The sequence below is a fragment of the Scyliorhinus torazame genome, chromosome 1 (assembly GCF_047496885.1).
Source record: "Scyliorhinus torazame isolate Kashiwa2021f chromosome 1, sScyTor2.1, whole genome shotgun sequence".
NCBI lineage: Eukaryota > Metazoa > Chordata > Chondrichthyes > Carcharhiniformes > Scyliorhinidae > Scyliorhinus > Scyliorhinus torazame.
This window is the reverse complement of record NC_092707.1, coordinates 255,017,974-255,036,650: the sequence shown is the minus strand read 5'-3', so window position 1 is coordinate 255,036,650 and position 18,677 is coordinate 255,017,974. Positions and strand designations below refer to the sequence as shown.

At 50.6% G+C, this 18,677-nt stretch overlaps 1 protein-coding gene across 4 annotated transcripts in view; it reads right to left on the bottom strand.

Moving 5' to 3' along the window:
• Positions 1–18,677, bottom strand: part of adgb (androglobin) — a 612,248-nt gene that overhangs the window by 439,722 nt on the left and 153,849 nt on the right. Inside the window, exon 1 of one of the 4 annotated variants that reach the window (XM_072504738.1) lies at positions 10,771–10,917. The exons of the other annotated variants lie outside the window; for them this stretch is intronic. The gene's annotated coding sequence lies outside the window, so the exon portion shown is untranslated. Of the gene's footprint in view, positions 1–10,770; positions 10,918–18,677 lie in introns of those variants that run through there. 4 annotated transcript variants of the gene reach the window in all.

Genomic DNA, 18,677 nt, shown 5'->3' with positions numbered 1-18,677 from the left:
GGGACAGACCGCTGCCTGGGATGCCGGTGATGGGGCCGGGTCAGCAGGTAGGGTTTGGACCGCCCGGTCAGGGGCAGGTCCAAGGGGGGTCAGTGGTGTATCCCCAGATAGCGGCGTCTCCTATATGGGTAGTTAGCCCGGGGACAGGGGGGCTACCCAACGGGGCAGGAGAGCTGGACAGTGGGGAGGAGGAGCAGGAACCCCAGGTAGGGCGGATGTGCCCTGTCAGACAAAGAAGGTATGGTCCCCCGGCGGGGCTGGCGAATAGGGGACCGGTTGAGGGCGACATTATCATTCCTCATGGGGCACCCGCGCTCAGGGGGATGGTGGCCCACGTTCCCAGGCTAACTCCAAAAGGGGATCCGTCGCTTCATTTTATGGAGGTGGAGCAGGCCGCCAGCATTAATGACTGCGACGAGGGGGAGCAAATAAGGATGCTCCTGATGACCCTAGATGCACAGCTATGCAGGACAGTGACCTCTGGGAATGGGGGAAGACCTGACACATGGGCGGCAGCACAGACTGCTGTTCTGGAGGCGATGGGCTTGAATCTGGGTAGCCCCTTCATGAGGGTGGGGGAAACCAAGCAGCAGCTAGGGGAATCGCCAAATATGTTCGCAGACAGGCTGTGGACTGTCTATGTGGAGGCGTGTGGGACTCACGCGGATAGGCAGAATTTAGATGAGAGAACAGCCCACTGGCTGAAGACCCTCGTAGCTAACTGTCTCCCTCACGTTAGGGCAAAGGCCGAACACTGGTTCGACCCGCAGAGTCCGGACCTTAATGAGGCAGAGGTCCTTAGAAAACTCACCCTTGCATATCGTAATGGGGAGAGGGGTGAGGACAAGCCCCTTAAGGGTAGGGTGCATGAAATCGCGCCAGCAGCCCCTAAGAGAGAGTGGAAGCATGAGGGCACCCGGACCTCCGACGAGAAACCGGTATGCTACGGGTGTGGGAAGGCCGGGCATTTCAAGAGGGAATGTAAAAACCCTAGCAAGCAGGAGAGGGCTCCCGCAGTAGAAAGTCAGACCCCGGCGGCAGGAGCAGCTGCCCCGGGGACCATCGAGATAAGTAAAATTTTAGCCCTTTTGCAAGGCTCAGGACAGGTGGCAATGGCAACGGGCCAGGGCCTGCCCGCACCCACACCACAAGAACCCGTATGACTACCCAGGGAGCAGCCTCAGGAAAAAGGGAGCGCAGGGGTAGTTCCAGCCCCAGACCCTGGTCCGGTCCAGGTGCAGGGTCCCATTCTGGAGGCTGCCTCAGCGGCTATTTGCAGTTTAAATCCCTTAAGGTGGGACCCATGCGAACGCCACATCAGCCAATTTAAATTGTTCCACCCCATAAGGGCAAGAAAGAGCAAGGTGGGGGGAAGACTGGGGGTGGTAGTGGAGAAACCCCCCGTAGAATTAACGACGGTGGGGGAGGTCCCTGACTCCACGGTCACACAACCGGGGACAAGGTGCTGTCCCGAAGGGGCAGCCCCAAAGAAAACGACAGTGCTGCAAGCACCCAGCCCAGGGACAGTAACGATTCCCAAGCCCTTACCTGTGGGTCAGGTAGCCTGCCTTAGTATAGAGGCTAAGGAGGCGGAGGAAGTGGAGGTATCACCTTGGGCTTGGGAACCAGTCGGGGGATGAGGGAGCAATCGGGTCTCCAAGCCCCCGGTAAGATGGTCCCCATCACACCTCCCTAGAACCCGGTCCCGCAGTAAGGGGGCCCGAGTAGAAGGGAACGCTGAGGGATCCCCGAACCCTGTTGGGGAAGGAGAGGCAAGGGGCAGCCCGAACCCCCGGGAGGGGACGGTCTGGCCCGAGCCGTTCGACCAAACAGGCGAACTGCCCCAGTTTAGCGGGGCACAGTTTTAATTTGGCCACCCGGAGACGGGTGGCATTGTATATAGCATATTCTTTTTTCTTTTCCCCTGCTAGTTCTAATTAGTGTGTAGTTGTGTGTGAAGTATTTAGGATCGTGGGAACACAGAAGCGTCTGGTGCAATGGTAAAATGATGAAACAACAGGCACTAGGACCCTGGTGCAGCCGGGCTGTAAACACAGAATCACAGACAGGCTGCGGCAACTTCAAAGCGGGAGCTGCTGCTGCCGCCGGATAGCGGCAGGCACTAGGACCCTGGGGAGCCGGGCTGTAAACACAGAATCACAGACAGGCTGCGGCAACTTCAAAGCGGGAGCTGCTGCTGCCGCTGGATAGAACCCATGCACTTTAAGGTAGGTAGTTCTGTAGAGGCAAGGATGTGTTTTGTTTTTTTTTACAGATGGGGCACCCGACGGTATGGAGTTTGCTGATCCTGGCGATGGTGGGACCGGGAGAACTCCGCAGAGGCGAGACAGAAGAGTCCTTTGTCTATGGGTGTTCTGGCGGCAGAGCCCCCCTGGTCACTACCGGACAGGGAAACCAGGTGGCCATAGAGCAGGCCCGCTACTCACACCTGGGGAGGTGGCCTGGGTGGCTGGGGTCGAACTCGACCAGGTACTCCAGCCACCAGAGCTTCACCTATGGAGAGGCCTCGGTACTCTGCGAGGAGATACAGGTGGCGACTGACCGGGTTAGGGTGACTGAGGGCAGGCGGGTGTGTTTAACCTGTAAGGGGGACGTTCCTGTGGGGAGATGGTGGTGGCTCAGGAAGCTGAGCCTGGACATGAGGGATCGGTCCTCGGACTGGGAACGAATGGACAATAACACCTACCGAACCATCACGGGGTCACTGGGTAGGATCACCGTTTGCTGGGATAAGTGGTGGGCTTCCGACCAGGGCATTTATCTATGTTTGTGGGGGTCTACCAAGGCATGTCCACAAGGGGCATTAATCACTTTTGTAAGGTGGTGGCAGAACCCAGGGAACGGGATAAATTGACCGCAGTGGGGAGGGATGTGTAACGCCCAGGGAAGGGATGACTGTAAAAGCTACCGAACTGCTGGTTCAGGTAAAGCGACCCCTGCCCACAGCCCAACCGATCGACCCTCACAACTGTCCGATCACCACCAGGGGGGGCCTGAGAATGGTTTAGTGTTTGCCCCCACAAAGAAAATGTTGTACAGGGGGTACATTATGCTGTCGCCTCAGTTGGACTAAACCTCTCAGCTGCAGGTATCGACGATGGAGGAAAAATGAAGAGCCTTCAACGGGAAGAAGCGAAGTGCAGCCAAGAAAGGAGGATCCTTGGTGAAATAAAGAGATGCAATTGTAAATAGTTGTATGGATTCGCGGGTTTCAGTTACTTGATTGTGATATATGTACAGGGACCCTTACGTTTGGGGTTCCGGTGAAATGTGTATATGTTACTGTGTGTTTGAATTAAGTATGGTCTTGTCTTTCCCTTTCATTGAAATCAGGGGTAGCCTAGATTAAGGGAACTGTCTTGGGACTTGTAGTTTCGCATGTTGTTGAGGGGGGACCTACGGTCCACACAAAAGGAAATAATTGCCCTTCACCTGTGTCGATACGGTCCAAGCAGGTAGGGACGTATCGAAGGGGCATCTGTAAGGTTTTCGGGCAATTCGGCCTTTTTGGAACTGCCCAAGAATAAAAACTCAGAGACTGTAAACTGACTTTTCAGCCAAGAGAACAGAACCAGTTTTCCCAGCAGGCTTGGTCCGTTGAACTGAGTAGGGACATAAGTACATAAATATTTACAAACCCCCCCCTAGGAGCTACAAGGAAGAAGGAGCCAGACAACGAGATAACATCAAAACACAGACAAAGGGGCACGGGAATACACAGGAGGCTCGCCTGCAAGCAGGACAATGGGATGGTCATAGCCCCATGCAAATGTAAATGACCTGGCCTCCACCAGAGCAGAATCCAATTAACACCCCATCAACATAGCGAGGTGAGAATAGCAGCCATCTCCGGAGCAGCTGGAAAACACTGAAATTCTCCACAAAAGAGCCTAACCTCGTTATCCTAGAAAACAGACTGTCTGGGTTCAGTATATTGCGCTGGAAAAGCCCCTAGAAGATCAGCGGTAGAAAAAACCAAGTTGGAGGCGGACCTGGGGGAGGTACTCCAATCTTGACAGAAGCTACCGGCAGAAACTCACTGGGAGGAGGGGGGCGGAGCCAGCGCCAAATTCAAATCGCGGACGGTAGGAAAAAAACCATGTTGGAGGCGGACCTGGGGGAGGTACTCCAACCTTGACAGAAGCTACCGGCAGAAACTCACTGGAAGGAGGGGGCGGAGCCAGCGCCAAATTCAAATCGCGCAGGTCTGCCTAGCTGGAAGGGGCGGACCTGCGAGGAATACCCGGAAACATACAGCTCTGACCGGCTCAAAGGGGGCGGGACCAGCGGGAACTTTAAATCTTACCTTTTTCAATGCAAAAGGGGCTGGCCGATCACAGGACAAAGCCAGGTAAAACAATATAAAAGGGGCTGTGTTTTCGATTGGGGGTCTCTTGGTTCTTGGCTCGACCTCTGCACCCCTGACTTGACCTCTGCAGCCTGTGACCGTAAGTACCCTGCAGCAGCTTGCGAAACTCCCTTGACTTTAATAGTGGTTGAGGCTTTGGGGAAGGGAACTTGATGTGTGTTTTGTGCTATTGCTAAAACTGTGTAACCATAAGATTTTTCGTTGTGTCCGTTATAGTACTTTTTGAATAGACTTAGTTTGTGTTAGAGTTTACGATTTTATTATATTTTCTTCTGTTGATGATTTTGACCTGGGTTTTGCAATAAACCTTGATTTGCTGATAATTGGAGTCGTTTAAATTCTTCAATCTTTCACCAGCGATCTCTGACCAAGTCATTGTTAAAATATTCCTCACCTTAATTCCGGGTTTAAGAATCAAGGGTCATCTTGAGCGATTCACTCAGGACAGACTGCTGGTTAGGTAATAAACAGCAGTGTCCTATTCTCTCTCTTGGGAAAGCTACTCTAGCGAAGTAGGAACCGGGTGGGTGTTGCACCACCGGCAAGAGAGAGAATCACCTGGGTATTGGTAGGGGTCTGGAGATCTGTGTGATATAAGCCTCAGGCTGCCGGTTAGGGATAAACGGCAGGCTTGATTCAGTGCTCTCTTCAGTGGAAGTGTCCCAGTGCGGCATCCCCTGGCCTCTGAAGTTTCAGTGCCAGCTGGAGAGAGACACACACAGATACTCAAACCCCAGATATCGGCCCAGTAGTGGAGTAGCAGAGACGGCACCCTCTACACCTCCAAGACTTTACCCACTACAGACGTGAGGCTCACCGGTCTATAGTTGCCGGAGTTGTCTCTGCTCCCCTTTTTGAACAAAGGGACCACATTTGCTGTCCTCCAGTCCTCTGGCACTATTCCTGTAGCCAATGATGACATAAAAATCAAAGCCAAAGGTCCAGCAATCTCTTCCCTGGCCTCCCAGAGAATCCTAGGATAAATCCCATCAGGTCCCAGGGACTTATCTATTTTCAGCCTGTCCAGAATTGCCAACACCTCTTCCCTACGTACCTCAATGCCATCTATTCTATTAGCCTGGGGCTCAGCATTCTCCTCCACAACATTATCTTTTTCCTGAGTGAATACTGACGAAAAATATTCATTTAGTATCTCGCCTATCTCTTCAGACTCCACACACAATTTCCCATCCCTGTCCTTGACTGGTCCTACTCTTTCCCTAGTCATTCGCTTATTCCTGACATACCTATAGAAAGCTTTTGGGTTTTCCTTGATCCTTCCTGCCAAATACTTCTCATGTCCCCTCCTTGCTCGTCTTAGCTCTCTCTTTAGATCCTTCCTCGCTACCTTGTAACTATCCATCGCCCCAACCGAAACTTCACACTTCATCTTCACATAGGCCTCCTTCTTCCTCTTAACAAGAGATTCCACTTCCTTGGTAAACCACGGTTCCCTCGCTGACGCCTTCCTCCCTGTCTGACCGGTACATACTTATCAAGAACACGCAGTAGCTGATCCTTGAACAAGCCCCACTTATCCAGTGTGCCCAACACTTGCAGCCTACTTCTCCACCTTATTCCCCCCAAGTCACGTCTAATGGCATCATAATTGCCCTTCCCCCAGCTATAACTCTTGCCCTGCGGTGTATACTTATTCCTTTCCATCATTAACGTAAACGTCACCGAATTGTGGTCACTGTCCCCAAAGTGCTCTCCTACCTCCAAATCCAACACCTGGCCTGGTTCATTACCCAAAACCAAATCCAACGTGGCCTCGCCTCTTGTTGGCCTGTCAACATATTGTTTCAGGAAACCCTCCTGCACACACTGTACAAAAAACGACCCATCTATTGTACTCGAACCATATCTTTTCCAGTCAATATTTGGAAAGTTAAAGTCTCCCATAATAACTACCCTGTTACTTTCGCTCATATCCAGAATCATCTTCGCCATCCTTTCCTCTACATCCCTAGAACTATTAGGAGGCCTATAAAAACCCCCCAACAGGGTGACCTCTCCTTTCCTGTTTCTAACTTCAGCCCATACTACCTCGGAAGAAGAGTCCCCATCTAGCATCCTCTCCGCCACCGTAATACTGCTCTTGACTAGCAGCGCCACACCTCCCCCTCTTTTGCCTCCTTCTCTGAGCTTACTAAAACACCTAAACCCCGGAACCTGCAACATCCATTCCTGTCCCTGCTCTATCCATGTCTCCAAAATGGCCACAACATCGAAGTCCCAGGTACCAACCCATGCTGCCAGTTCCCCTACCTTGTTTCATATACTCCTGGCATTGAAGTAGACACACTTCAAACCACCTACCTGAACAATTGGCTCTTTGAGTCTGCTCCGCCATTCATTATGATCATGGCTGATCAAGTTCAAAACCCTAATCCCGCCTTTCCCACATCACTTGATCCCTTTAGCCCCAAGAGCTATATCTAATTCCTTCTTGAAATTACACAATGTTTTCACCTGAACTACTTTTTGTGATACCACTCTGGGTGAAGACATTTCACCTCACCTCAGTCCGAAAAGGTGTACCCCTTATCCTCAAAGTATGGCCCCTAGTTCTGGACTCCCCCACCATCGGGAACATTTGTTCTGAATCTACCTGGACTAATCCTGTTAGAATCTAATAAGCTTCTGTGAGATCCACCTCACCCTTCTAAACTCCAATGAATATAATCCTAACTGACTTGGTCTCATCTCATTTGACAGTCCCGCCATCCCAGGAATCAGCCCGGTAAACCTTCGCTGCATTCCCTCCATAGAAAGAACATCCATCCTCAGATAAGGACGCCAAATTGGACACAATACTGCAGGTGTGGCCTCACCAATGCCCTATACAATTGTAATAAAATGTCTCGATTCCTATACCCAAATCCTCTCGCTATGGAGGCCAACCTAACATTTGCCTTTTTTACTGCCTGCTGTCTCTGGATGCTTGCTTTCAGCAGGCCTGACAATATCTGTGACTGTAGATGCTGGAATCCTAAACAAAAACAGAAAACACTGGACAATCACAGATGCTGTCAGACCCGCTGAGATTGTCCAGAATTTTCTGATTTTGTTTCGGATTCCAGCATCCGCAGGAATTTGCTTTTATGGTTACTTTCGGAAACTGATGTACGAGGCCACCAAGGTCTCGCTGAGTATCCACCTCTTCAATTTACAACCATCCAAATAATAAAGTGCCTTCCTATGTCTGTTACCAAAGTGGATAACCTCATATTTGTTGCCCCCTCCCCCACTCCACTTGGGTCAACTGTTCTTAGTTGTCCTCTGACACACTGCTCAACTTTGTTCTGCCATTCACACATTTTAATCTCTTTATGTGCCACTATCAGCACCCTTCTTAGTCTTAATCGTCCCCATTTACATTCCTTTTGTCTTCTGTCCCCAAAATGTTTTCTATCTCCACAATCGCTGCCCCCCTATCCAGCCCCTCCTCTCCACTACAGTATAAATCTGACTCCATTTCCAGTTCTCTCTAGCTTTGACAAAGAGTTTTGCACACTCAAAATTATAGATCCCTTTTTTCTCTAAGATGTTGTCAGAACTGCTGAGATTGTCCAGTATTTTCTGTGAGGTTTTCAGATTCCTGCATCTGCAGTAATTTGTTTTTATCTTCACATTTATCCATGTTATACTGCATCTGCCATGTGTTATTGGCCAGGGTTTAGAGAACCCCAAAGTGTATCATGGAGTTCGCCTGACCCACAACCTTTAATAGATTGTGGTATGGGGAGCATAAAGGCCCACTCTACAGGTGTGGTACAGCAGAAATGGAAAAGTATTTTTAAAAGCAAAACAATGTTTATTCTATGAACTCGAGTTAACCTTTTTAAAACATACAGTGAACATCTTAGCAACCATTAATTCAAAAACAACCCCCAAAGAATACAACACTAAGTAATCCTTAATAAATGCCCAAACAACATCCAGAAGACAAAAGAAACACCTTTTAACAGAAGCACATCAGGTTTATATTCACTACTGAGAACATTTATAATTCTGAATTCACCAAATGATCAAGAGATAGTCTTTTCATGGCAGAGAGAACAACAGTACACCTGGCTTGTCTGGCTTCAACTCCAACACTGACATGAAACCAAAACAAACCACAGACACACCCAAGCTTTCCTCAAAGTGAAACTAAAAAGCAGAGCCAGAGCTCAGCTCCACCCACACTCTGACATCACTGCAGTAACATGAGCAGCCAAACATTTCTTAAAGTGACATTCTCATGACACATGCATATGCCAACTCATTCAGCCTGTTCAAACCCTGCAAAAGGATCTCTGCATCCTCCTCACAGCTCACTCTCCCACCCAATTTTATATATTAATATATAATTTGAACAGTTGGGGTCCCAGCACAGGTCCCTGCGGTGCTCCACTAGTTACTGCCTGCCAATCGGAAAAAGATCCATTTATTCTAACGTTTTGCTTCCTGTCTGCTAACCAGCATTCTATCCATCTCAAGACCCTACCACAATCCCGTGTGGTTTAACTTCACACAGTAATCATCTATGTGAGACCTTGTCGAAAGAAAGTCTAAGTAAACCACATCCACTGGGTCTCCCTGGGCAACTCTACTAGTTACATCTTCAAAGAATTCCAGTAGATTTGTCAAACACGATTTCCCTTTCATAGATCCATGCTGACTTTGTCTGATTCTACCACTGCTTTCCATATTGTCATGTGAGAGTACCTTTAAGACATGGATGTTTAAGCAATGTACCTTTAAGAAAACAGTGATGTCAGAGAGTGGGTGGAGCTGGGCTTTAGATCAACCATTTTGCAGTTTAGTTTTGCAGTTTGAAAAGAGTTTGGGAGTCTCTGTGTTTGCAGTGAGCTGGATCTCTGCCATGAAAGACTATCTCTGGAACTTTTGGATGAATTAAACTCATAATGGTAAAGCCTTTAACCTGATGTGATTCTGTTTGAAGGTGTTAAGTCTCTTGGAAGTTTGAAGGAACATTTTGAGGAATTATTTACTGTTGTAATATTTTCAGGGTTATCTTTGAAGTAAGGGGTGTTAAGAGATCCAATGTTTATTTCAGATGTTAAGTTGAGTTCATGGAATAAATATTGTTTTGTGTTTAAAAACCCACGTGTCCATAATTGTAATCCCACACCTAGGGAACAAGCTGTGTGCTCGGAAAAGCAACAAATACATTAAAGGGGGAGGTTGGTTGAACTCCATGATACATTTTGGGGTTCTGAACACCCCTCGCCCATGACAATATGCTATGAAATCTTTGACAATGGACTCTAGCAACTTCCCTACTACTGACGTTAGGTTCACTGGTCTATAGTAGTGCCCTGCTTTCTCTCTACCTCCCTGTTTGAATAGCGGGGTTACATTCATTACCCTCCAATCTGTGGGAACAATTCCAGAGTCCAAAGAATTTTGGAAAATAACCACCAATGAATCTACTATTTCTAGGGCAACTTCCTTAAGCACTCTGGGATGAAGATTATCAGGCTCTGGAGATTTATCCGCCATCAATCCCATTAATTTCCCTAAAACCATTTCTCCACTAACACTAATTTCCTTCAGCTCCTCACTAAACTTGTGTTTCTCAGAACCTCCAGTACATTATTCATGCCTTCCTTTGTGAAGACAGAAACAAAGTACGAATTTAGGTCCTCAGCCAGTTCTTTGTTTCCCCCTTATGAATTCCCCCGTTTCTGACTGTAAGGAACCTACATTCGTTTTTATCAATCTTTTTTCTCTTTACAGAGCTATAGAAACTTTTACAGTCAGTTTTTATGTTCCCCGCTAGCTTACTTTCGGATTGTATTTCCCCCTCCTTAATCAATGCCTTGGTCTGCCTTTGCTGAATTTTAAACTGTTCCCAATCCTCTGGTCTATTGATTTTTCTTGCTAACTTGGATGCCTCATCTTTGAATCTATTATTATCTCTAATTTCCCTTATAAGCCATGGTTTGGCCATAGTTCCCTTTCTATTCTTGCGCCAAATAGGATTAAACAACTTTTGGAGGTCACCCATTCATTCCTTGAATGCCTGCCATTGCTTGTTCACTGTCCTTCATTTCAATAATGTTTCCCAATCTATCATAGCCAACTCATGCCTCATACCATCATAGTTCCCTTTATTAAGATTCAAGACCCTAGTTTTAGAATCAATATGTCAACTTGTCAACAAATTAACATTGATGTGTCAATGTTACCAGGGGAATGCAGCGACAGAGTGTCAACAGAGTGTTATTGTCAGCGTACTCAGGGTAATGCTCTGGGGACCTGGGTTTGAATCCTACCACAGCAGATGGTGGAACCCGAATCAAATAAGAATATGGAATTAGAAGTCAAATGATAGCCGACCATTGTTGACTGTCGTAAGAACCCACCTGATCCTCTTCTGTCATCCTTACCCGCTACCATGTGACTCCAGGTCCACAGCAATGCAATTGACTCTTTGCCCTCTGTAATGACCGTGAAAGCCACTCCGGTGTATCAGGCTGCTGGAAAGTCAACCATCTGGCAACGACCGAGGAACCAGAAACGACAACTCAGCCCTGTCGACCCTGCAAAGTCCTCCTTTGTAATAGCTGGGGGCCTGTGCCAAAATTGGGAGAGTTGTCTCACAGTCTAGTCAAGCATCACCCTGCCAGTCATAATCACTACTTACAGTATAGTGTCCCAGATACACCATCGCCATCCCACTGGCAGGACAGACACAGCTCAGGTGTCAGCATAGTGGTAGAACAGTCAAGAGGGAGGCATCCAGGAGTCCTCAACATTGATTCTGGCCCCATGAAGTCTCGTTGTATCAGGTCAAACATGGACAAGGAATCCTCCAGATGATTACTATGTACCACTCCCCTACCCCACCACCTTGACCCCCATCACCCAATCACCACCTCAACTGATGAAGCAATACTCCTCTATGTTGAACACTAATTGGAATAAGTCCTGAGGGTGGATAGGGCACAAACCTACTCTGGGTGGAGGATTTCAAAGTGCCTTACGAGAAGTTGCTCGATCGTACCATTACAGACCAAGTTGGTCGAGTTCCAAAGGACATAGCTGCTAGACTGGTGGTGAAGGATACAACAAGATGGAAAAACATGCATGATATGAGTAACCACTGCACAGTCCTGGTGTAAAGGAAGTCCCATCTTCACATTGAGTATACCCTCCAATATATTGTGTGGCACTACCACCATGCCAAACAGGATAGGTTTAAAACATATCTAGTAATTCAAGACTGCGCAACCATGAGGCACTGTGTGCCATCAGCAGCAGCAGGATTGTATTCAATCACAATCTGTAACCTCATGGCTTGGCGCATCTCCCACTCTACCATTACAACGAAGCCAAATAATCAACCCTATCTCAATGACTAATGCAGGAAGGTATGCCAAGACGAGCACCAGGGACACCAAAAAATAAGGTGCTAATCTGGTTAAACTACAATATAGCACTACTCTCAAGCCAAACAGTGGAAGTAGCAAGCGATAGACAGAACTCAATGATTCCACAACCAACAGATCACATCTAAGTTCTGCAGTCCTGCTTCATCCAGTCGTGAATGGTGGTGGACAATTAAACAACTCACTAGAGGAGGCTTCACAAATATCCCCATCCTCAATGATAGGGAAGCCCAGCACACCAGATAAGGCTGAAGCATTTTCAACAATCTTATGCCAAAAGTGCTGAGTGGATGATCCATCTTGATCTCCTTCGGAGGTCCCCATCATCACTGATGCTGGTTGTCAACCAATTCGATTCATTCCACCTGATATCAAGAAACTGCTGTAGGCACTGGATACTGCAAAGGCTATGGGCTCTGACAATATTCTGTCAGTTGCACTCCAGAATTTGCCATGCCCCAAGCCAAACTATTCAAGTACAACTACAACGCTGGCATCTACCTGGCAATGTGGAAAATTGCCCAGGTATGTCTTGTGCACAAAAAACAGGACAAGTCCAACCCAGCCAATTACTGCTCCATCACTCTACTCTACATCAACAGTAAAGTGATAGAAGGGGCCAATAATAATGATATCAAGTGGCAGTTGCTTAGCAATAATCTGTTCACTGAAGTTCAGATTGGTTCTGCCAGAGTCACTCAGCTGCAGGCTTTATTAAAACATTGTTTCAAATAGGTACAAAAGAACTGAACACCAGAAAGGAGGTGAGAGGGACTGTCCTTGATATCAAGGCAGCATTTTACCGAGTGTGGCATTAAGAAACCCGAAAAAAACTGAAGTCAATGGGAATCAAGGTGAAACCTCTCCACTGGTTGGAGTCAGACCTAACACGAAGGAAGGTAATAGTGATTGTTGGAGCTCAATCAATCAGCTCAGTTTTAGGATACCATTGCAGGAGTTCCTCGGGGTGGTGTCCTAGGCCTCTTGGTATTCAGTGACATTTCCATCGCTGAATGTCCCACTATCAACATCCTGGGGGCTGGATTCTCCGATCGCCGAAATATCGTTCGGAGAAATGGCCGGAGAATCCCCGTTTACACTGGAATTGGGGGCGGTGCCGTTTTTGCGATACTCCTCCCTCTCAAAAACGGGGTACTCGGAGAATATGCCGCACGCCATCTGGACGGCCTCAGGAAGTCACCCGAGGCCCTCCCCTGATGCTCCGCACCCGATGGGCTGAATCCCTAAAGGGGGTCGCTCACGTGTGCTCACACCATTCGGGGACCTTGCATGGCGGCTGCGGACTGAGTCCAGCACTGTCACAGTTGGCGGGGGGGCGGGGCGAGGGGTATGTGCCCTTCCGCTGGCTGGGGGGGGCTGGGGGGGACTGGTGGGGGGTGGTGAGGCTGGTTACAGGGTGTGGTGGTATGTATTAGGGGTAGCACGGTACCTGTGATGCCGAGAGGCTATTGGTAGACAGACACTGGGTCCTGGTTGGATCTGCCGCCTGCTGGCGCCACCCAGTAAGGTGGAGTATAAGAGCCCGGGTTCTCCCAGCAGCTGCATTCTGTAACTGAGCTGCTGGGGAACAAGTCTTGCTTAATAAAGCCTCGATTGACTTCATCACTTCTCGACTCGTGAGTAATTGATTGTGCCACAATTTATTAAGCAAGCTTAAAAAGACTATGGAGCTCCAAATCGCCCCGGAGTGTCTGCGAATCAGCCCCCATGCAGCAAACTCAGCGGCCCTATTTAAATACTGGCTAGCATGCTTCGAAGGATACCTTCGAACGGCCCCCGGCCGGACCACAGAAGACCAGAAAATGCAGGTCCTGCATTCCAGGGTGAGCCCGGAGATCTACACGCTCATCGAAGACGCGGAGGATTTCCCGACGGCGCTCACCACGCTGAAAGGGGTCTACATTCGGCCCGCAAACCAAGTCTACGCACGCCACCAACTCGCGATGAGACGGCAAATCCCCGGAGAATCGCTGGACGAGTTCTACAGCGCGCTGCTGATATTGGGAAGGAACTGCAATTGCCCGTCAGTGAGCGCAAACGAACATACGGAGCTCCTAATCAGGGATGCTTTTGTGGCAGGTATGACTTCTTCTCAAATTCGCCAGCGGCTGCTAGAGAGAGACTCATCAGGACTCACAGAGGCACGGGCCCTTGCGGCCTCCCTCGACGTGGCCTCACAAAATTCCCGCGCCCCAGGGCCCCGACCGCGTGGCAGCCCCTTGGGCTCTGTGGACCCCCATTGCGACCGACTCCCCGGCACCCCCCACCCCTCCACAAGCCTGCGTGGCCAGAGCACCAGACCACCCGGGTGGGCCCCGTTGCTAATTTTGTGGGCAGTCGAAACACCCCCGGCAGCGCTGCCCGGCCTGATCGGCCATCTGTAAAAGCTGCGGCAAAAAGGGGCACTACTCAGCGGTGTGCCAGTCCCGGGGGGTCGCCGCAATCTCCGGGGGAGAACGGGGACAGCAGACTCAACCCCCCAATGATCCATGTGCGGCCAACGGGCACCGCCATTTTGGGTCCCGGACGCCACGCGGGGAGGATGGGCGGCGCCATCTTGTGAACCCCCCGGCCACGAGCGATCCATGGGCGCGGCCATTTTATCTGCCCCCGACCGCGTGCGATCCATGGACGCCATCTTGGCTGATAGCCAAGGACCCCAGCATAGACGGCTCCATGGGGTCTGAAGAAAACTCCCCGACGCAACAACCACGACTGGCTTCGGTGACCCTGGACCAGTCGCGGCCCCGGACGCTCCAAACGGCAACAACAACGGTGCTGGTCAACGGGTACGAGACGCTATGTCTGATCGACTCTGGGAGCACGGAAAGTTTTATCCATCCGGATACGGTAAGACGCTGTTTTCTTTCCATTCGTCCGAGCACCCAAAAGATTTTCCTGGCAGTGGGATCCCATTCCGTAGAGAAATAAGGGTTCTGCATCACGAACCTAACAGTGCAAGGGAGGGAGTTGAAGAATTATCGGCTTTATGTCCTTCCCCACCTCTGCGCTCCCACTCTCCTAGGTTTAGATTTCCAATGTAACCTCCAGAGCCTAACGTTCCAATTCGGCGGCCCGATACCCCCACTCACTATCTGCAGCCTCACGACCCTCAAGGTTGAACCGCCTTCCTTGTTTGCGAACCTCACCCCGGATTGCAAACCCGTCGCCACTGGGAGCAGACGATACAGCGCCCAGGATCGGACGTTTATCCAGTCTGAGGTCCAGCGGCTGCTGAAGGAAGGCATAATCCAGGCCAGCAATAGTCCCTGGAGAGCCCAGGTGGTAGTTGTAAAGACCGGGGAGAAGCAGAGGATGGTCGTAGACTATAGTCAAACCATCAATAGGTACATGCAGCTAGATGCGTACCCTCTCCCCCGCATATCCGACATGGTCAATCGGATTGCACAGTACAAGGTCTTTTCCACCGTGAACCTTAAGTCCGCATACCACCAGCTTCCCATCCGCCTGAGTGACCGCAAGTACACGGCCTTCGAGGCAGACGGGCGGCTCTACCATTTCCTAAGGGTCCCATTTGGCGTCACGAATGGAGTCTCGGTCTTCCAACGGGAGATGGACCGAATGGTTGACCAGCACGGTTTGCAGGCCACGTTCCCATACCTCGACAATGTAACCATCTGCAGCCATGACCAGCAGGACCACGACGCCAACCTCCGCAAATTCCTCCAGACCACTAACGCCCTGGACCTCACCTATAACGAGAAAAAATGCGTGTTTAGCACCAACCGTCTGGCCATCCTGGGATACGTAGTGCGTAATGGAGTGATAGGCCCCGACCTTGAACGTATGCGCCCCCTTATGGAATTTCCCCTCCCCCACTGCTCCAAAACCCTGAAAAGCTGCCTGGCCTTCTTCTCGTATTACGCCCAGTGGGTTCCCCAATATGCAGACAAGGCCCGCCCATTAATTCAGTCCACTACCTTCCCCCTGTCGACAGAGGCCCGCCAGGCCTTCAGCCGCATCAAAGCGGATATCGCAAAGGCCACGATGCGCGCCATCGACGAGTCCCTCCCCTTCCAGGTCGAGAGCGACGCATCCGATGTAGCTCTGGCGGCCACTCTCAACCAAGCGGGCAGACCCGTGGCCTTTTTCTCCCGTACCCTCCACGCCTCAGAAATCCGCCACTCCTTAGTGGAAAAGGAAGCCCAAGCCATAGTGGAAGCTGTGCGACATTGGAGGCATTACTGGCCGGCAGGAGATTCACGCTCCTCACTGACCAACGGTCGGTAGCCTTTATGTTCCATAATGCACAGCGGGGCAAAATCAAGAACGACAAGATCTTGAGTGGAGGATCGAGCTCTCCACCTGTAACTATGAGATCTTGTATCGTCCCGGAAAGCTGAATGAGCCGTCCGATGCCCTATCCCGCGGCACATGTGCCAACACACAAGTAGACCGCCTCCAAGCCCTCCACGAGGACCTCTGCCACCCGGGGGTCACTCGATTCTACCACTTTGTGAAGACCCGCAACCTCCCCTACTCGGTTGAGGAGGTCCGAACAGCCACCAGGAACTTCCAAATCTGCGCAGAGTGCAAGCCGCACTTTTTCAGGCCAGATAGAGCGCACCTGATAAAGGCTTCCCATCCCTTTGAGCGCCTCAGTCTGGAATTCAAAGGCCCCCTCCCCTCCACCGACCACAACGCGTACTTCCTAAACGTGGTGGACGAATACTCCAGTTTCCCCTTCGCCATCCCCTGCCCCGACACGACCGCAGCCACAGTCATTAAAGCCCTCGGCACCATCTTTACACTGTTCGGTTTCCCCGCGTACATCCATAGCGACAGGGGGTCCTCCTTCATGAGCGACGAACTGCGTCAATTCCTGCTCAGCAAGGGCATTGCCTCGAGCAGGACGACCAGTTACAACCCCCGGGGGAACGGTCAGGTAGAGAGGGAGAATGGTACGGTCTGGAAGACCGTCCTACTGGCCCTACGGTCCAGACGTCTCCCAGTTTCCCGTTGGCAGGAAGTCCTCCCAGATGCCCTCCACTCCATCCGGTCGCTGCTGTGTACCACAACTAATCAAACGCTTCACGAGCGCCTTCTTGTCTTCCCTAGGAAATCCTCCTCCGGAACGTCGCTGCCGACCTGGCTGGCAGCCCCAGGACCCATCTTGCTCCGAAAGCATGTGTGGACGCACAAATCGGACCCGTTTGTCGAGATGGTTCACCTTCTCCATGCAAACCCTCAGCACGCCTACGTGGCGTACCACGACGGCCGACAGGACACGGTCTCCCTGCGGGTCCTGGCACCCGCCGGAACCACACACACCCCCCCCAACACCAATCACCCCCTCCCTCCCGCCGGCGCACCCCACGGCCGCTCCCTTCCCGGGTGGATCGGTCCTCCTCCCGTGCCCGCCCAGGAGTAAGGAAACAGGAACAAACAGCGCAATGCTCCCAGAGACGACAGTGCCCGAGCCAGCACCTGCACCACCACCGGGGCTGAGACGATCGACGAGGATGACCAGGGCACCCACTCGACTCGTGGAATCCGTGTGACAAAACAAAAATCTGTAAATAATTCAGCCAAAATCTGTAAATAGTTAACTGTTGAGATCAATGCATAGCCACTGTATGAAGGTAATTCCAGGGCCAGCTTTGTAAACCCCTACCACCATGCGACCCACCACCCCGCCGGGTTCCTTTTAACAAGGGGTGAATGTGGTGGTATGTATTAAGGGTAGTACGGTACCTGTGATGCCGAGAGGCTATTGGTAGACAGACACTAGGTCCTGATTGGATCTGCCGCCTGCTGGCTCCACCAGTAAGGCGGCGTATAAGAGCCCGGGTTATCCCAGCAGCTGCATTCTGTAACTGAGCTGCTGGGGAACAAGTCTTGCTTAATAAAGCCTCGATTGACTTCATCACTTCTCGACTCATGAGTAATTGATTGTGCCACACAGGGGGGCAGTTTTTGGCCGGCCAGGTCCATGCACGGCTGGCGCCATGTTGCAAGGCACGGCCGCCACTCGCCACCTCCATGCGCATGAGCGGCCACAGACCTGGCCATCCTCCGGCTGTATCTGCGGGTAAAGCCGGGGGCTTTATGCTGCGCGGTTGCTAGCCCCCCATCGTATGGAGGATCAGTGCGGGGGCGGCGCCGACTTTCTGGTCGTAAGACCAGACAGATCCTGCGGACATAGCTGCAGGATCAGAGAATCCAGCCCCGGATGTGACTGTTGATCTGAAGCTGAATTAGCCATATAAATACTGTGATTACAAGAGCAGGTCAGAGGCTAAGAATCCTGTAGCAAGCAACTCGCCTCCTGACTCCCCAAAGCCTGTCCAGCATCTATAATACAGGTCAGGAGTGTGATGGAATACTTTCTGATGTGTTGGGTACTCTGGATCTCTGGAGACTGCGTTTATCTTAGCAGTAACATAGACAGGCTACCAACACTTGTAATAGTACAACTCTATTTTATTTAACTAAGAGCTGTTAAACATACTTGCACTGTGGGTCGACACTATGTTAGATTGACTGAAGACCTATCCCTAACCTGACCAGCCTATACTGCTAGCACATGGTGGATGTTTGTGCTACTGACTGCGGGCTCGGTCTGTCTCAGAGGCTGCATCCCGAATGACCGGGAAAACTAGCGCCCTCTGTCTTTATAGTGACCGTGCCCTAACTGGTGATTGGCTGCTGCGTTGATTGGTCTTGCAATGTGTCAGTCAGTGTGTGTCTCTGCACCATCATATACTGATGTGTATATTATGACACTTTCCACTTGCCTGGATGAATTCAGCTCCATAAGCATTCAAGAAGCTTAACACCACCCAAGTCAAAGTACCCGCTTGATTGGCACCCCATTCACAAACATTCACTCTCCACCA